The sequence below is a fragment of the Pinus tabuliformis genome, chromosome J (assembly GCF_031772625.1).
Source record: "Pinus tabuliformis cultivar Carrire ecotype Pingquan chromosome J, CPIR1, whole genome shotgun sequence".
In the NCBI taxonomy this organism is placed as follows: Eukaryota; Viridiplantae; Streptophyta; class Pinopsida; order Pinales; family Pinaceae; genus Pinus; species Pinus tabuliformis.
The window spans coordinates 922,505,858-922,510,351 of NC_142295.1; positions in this window are offsets into that span (position 1 = coordinate 922,505,858).

Consider the following 4,494-nt stretch of genomic DNA (forward strand, 5'->3'; position numbering starts at 1 on the left):
ATGTTGTTTGTCAACTCCCATTCCTCCCCACTTCCTATTAGTTGACTTCCTTGTGGAGTAGTGTAACTGCCACTATGTGCGTGCCTTAGGGATGAGAACCACTCAGTGGCATGGATTTAATGATGGAGTTGTTTGAAGATTTTGTGGATAATTTGACTCATCAATGCACAACAAGTGGAAATGTGCTCTAGATTCCTATAGCACACAACAGGTCGAGACGTGAACTAGTTTCCTGTAATTCTTAGTAGTGGATTGCATGGAGCTTGTTTGATAAAGATGGAGTTAAAGACTGTGGGACTATGGATTGTATACACCACTCAATGATTGCAAATTCAAGTAATCAAAGAGTAAACCATAAAGATAAGTATCAATTATTAGTTTAAAGATATTTTTGTTAAGATTATGATTTAATTTGGTTTAATTTGTGATTTGTAATGACTTGATTTATGTTTTAACGTTAATATTTTGTGATCTAAATTGACTTAAATTTTCATGGTTAACCTCATAAATAAGTTTGCTAATGAAATTTGTTCTAAATTGATTTTAAAATTTTATGATGAATCTCATAAAACTCATATTTGTATTATGTAGGAGGACCAATGGAATGTTCAGAACAAATATATGGTGTCCAAACACAATTAAATAACATCATCTTAATAATTTTGGAGTTCACAATGGCATGATGGAGTTGTAGACTTCAAAAACTAGGCCATTGTGCTGACATTGGAACCCTGAGATATGCATTGATTTCCATGATATATTCCATGCTTGATATATTTTGTTTTTAGAACAATGTAGAGGGATTCCTTGGCTGAGAAAAAATTTCATGTGCAAGGAATCCTTTCCAAGGTATGGATCACTTGAGGGAAGGATGGCACATACAAGGGAATGCCTCAACTTGGAAAATGAGTTACTGCACAAAAGAGGGAAAAAATGGATCACCCAAGGGACTAATAAAGTAAAGAAGGGGAAGTTGGAAACTTAAATAGTGGATTGGATTTCATAGCATCGTGTGCATACTCAATTGGGATCAGAGATGCATTGGGTGTGTCCCACAAAGCAATGAACCAAATTTGTTCCTTGAAGGAGCATTGAACACAGTGATGGCATAGTTGAACATTGGAGACAAGCCATGCTCCAAAACAAATGTAGCCACTTGAAAAATGGTTGATCAGATGGGGTATCTTACCAATTTTTGTTTGCATTGTAATCTAATGTAAATATAATGTGAATGTAAATGAGTTGGGTACATAGATCTCTATGTAAACTTTTTGTTCGGGCATAGAAAACAGAGGATGGTATTCCTCTAAGGTGGTGGGGTCTATAATAGCCCTTTTTGGCTACCTCCTCATGTAAATACTATTATACACAATTTTCATTATAAATTATTGTGAAAAATATAAAATGAATGGGTTTAGGAGAGGACACAAATCCATGGTTGAGGAGTAGGAGTTGCTTGGGAAATTGTCTAATTCATAAATTCTACATTTATTTTGCCACCATCTTCCTAAAATTAAATTGATGAACATGTTGATACAAGAATTAAAAATGGTGTATGGTCCTCCTAAGCACATGATGATCCCATATTGTCCCTTTCCCTCGTGAAATGTGTTAGGATGGTCAACCCATAAAGAAAGAGGGGGGGCAAGTAGGAGAAAAAAAATAAAGGGGAGGACACACAACAGAGGAGGAGTGGGCATGAATCGGAGAAGAGCAAGCTATGCATAGGAAATGATTGAAAAATAACACATCACAAGAAAATATAAAATGGGATATTGGATCAAGGGCACACAGGTGTTCATGGAGCAAGAAGAAGAACCAAGTTTTGATTAGTAAGAGGAGCCATAAGGGAGTTCGAGAAAAATTTTGTGGGGTTTACTAGTGGAACCACTTTATGATCTCTATATTCCTACATGTTTTATTGATTGGTCTATAGATATTCCCTTGATCACTTCACTTCTCAGACTTTGAATATAGCTCAAGGGTGGTCAGTTACAAGAAATATTGCAGTGCAACTAGGCTATGATTGGATGGATAGTTGAAGTCCCTCCCTCAGTTGCCACTCATTGACATAATAGGATAAGATTTTATTCATTACATATTTGTGAATGAATGTTTCATTACGAATGATAAATATTATTAATATATGCTCTTGAGTGTAGTAGCATTTTTATTAAATAAATGTGTTCATGTGTATGAAAATGAGATGGTTTCTATAGTTGCTCTCACGATGCAAGAGGCTTGTAGATACATGTATATACTAATAGATTCTTTATTAGAAGAGATATTTATATGTTTTCGTATGAATTTATAATAATTCCAGCTAAATTTCGTATCTATGGTGCATAAGATTTTCTTATGCTATGTGGTTGCAGTCTTATGTGTTTATTTGCAAGTTGCCTAAAATGTCTATGATGGATCGTATGGAAACCATAACTAATTAACCTATTATTTCATATTTCTTATCATATTATGGTTGGGTGTCTCATTGTATAACCATGCCAGTGGGTCACCTCTTAGTAGCTCTGATTATGTGCTATGTGTATGGATTTGTTTTACTTATAAGAGATTGTCGAGATCTTGGTTTGATTATAGTGGGTACATTGCTTTTATGCCTTATGATCATGGTAAGTTATGAATATATGTGGAGTTGTTATCCTAATGATTTACAGAATCATTACATGAATGTGCATAAGTTTCCTACTTGCCTCTTTGTATACATGTTTCCTTATGAATGGTAAATGTTGTTGTGATATGACAAAGAGTGTTTTAGCACTGTTGTTGAGGAATGTGTGTATTATTGTAGACTACATGAGATAGTTATTTACATTACTTCAAAGTATGAGGGATAGGTGCATCAATGTATTTTTTAAGATATCTCCTATTTAGTAGGTCTATTGCATGATTGTTATGTGTGTGAAATCCTATGTTTTGAGTATTTTGACTATCAAGAGTTCTATGTTGATAAGAACTAGTGAAGTTTTGTTGTTAAATGTTGTATATTAGATGATAAGAATTGGTATGGAGTTATACTATGTAATACTGATTGTTTCATTTGTTAAGGTTGATTATATGTTTTCTATTTGTGGAGCAGTGTAGCAACCATGCATAATACATTGGGGATTTGATGGATACATTCAAATGCACTCACTATAAGAATCTAGAGTTGGTGTAGTTAGATGGTTAGAATGTTGTAGCCATGGTTGGGCCTTTCTAATGTCTACTTGCAAGCATATGTGTACCTTTGTGGTTTCATTGTATTCATTTTTCTGATTTGGTATTAACATATTAGGCATGAGAGTTAAATCATGTGAACATAGAAGTGTTGGGAAAGTCAGGTTTGAAGGGGGGAAACTTGGCCAAATCGCTAAAATTATTGAGAACTCTCTAGGTTTGAATAAGCAGAGGATCACCTTGTATCTGGGTTCTAGAAGAAATCACAAAATATGCATCCAAACTGGACGTAATGGAGAGATATAGATATATCTAGGAATCCAAATATCTGGGGAAAAGGAATGTGATAAAAGGTTAGCGAGAAGATGAAGTTCAATACATCCAGACATCTAGGCATCTAGGTCATGGGAAAGAAAAGACAAATCATTCACACCAGATTTCAAACAAAATCAGGTTTTTTTTGGTAACTAGGTGATCGAGGGTAGGTCCCAAACTGGGCCAAAGCCTTTATAGGTTTGGATGTGTGTTTAAATCTAGTAGTAGTCTAGATGTAAAAAGGTTTATTATTATTATTATTATTATTATTATTATTATTATTATTATTATATATGGAGTTGGCATAAACAATTGAGGCACCATACAAGTTCATTTAAGTGGAGGCCCATTTAGGGGTGGGGCCCAGCATGATTTGGGTTAAGTCCGGAGTGGCTCAAATAGGGGTGTATCAATATAATATATATGTATATGAATCTGAGGGTATAGGGAAAATTTCAAGTCACAAGGATTGGGAAGCCCATATTTCTATGAAAGTTAGATATATGTGGAACCATGGATATAATGTAAACCAATGAATAACACGCTAAGGGTTGGACTTGTGGGTACCATGGGCTGAGTGTTGTGGAATGTTCCATGTTGACTTAGACATAGCCACGTTGGTTCCATGAGTGATGTGGATCCACCTCGGTGAGGTGAGGTACCATGTGATTTCCATGTGGGTGCCACGTGGGAGGCCCTTGCCTATGTTGCAAGGATTTAATGATGAAACTTTAAACATGCATAGCTCATGATCTTGACATCAGATCATAATAAAAAAATTATCTATGGAAAGATATCAATGAGCCTGATCCATCAACAATGTTAGAATTTAACTTCGATAAATTTTGAGATTGGGTATTTTTGTAACCCCATTTCCATAACAGACCTTGGAGGTTGGGTTAAAACAACGTAACACCTCTCATTTAGCCTGGAAAAGTCCAAGGGGGTGCGAGGGAGAATTACACGAATGAATAAGGAAGTTTTTGAGTATACTCTAAGGTGCAT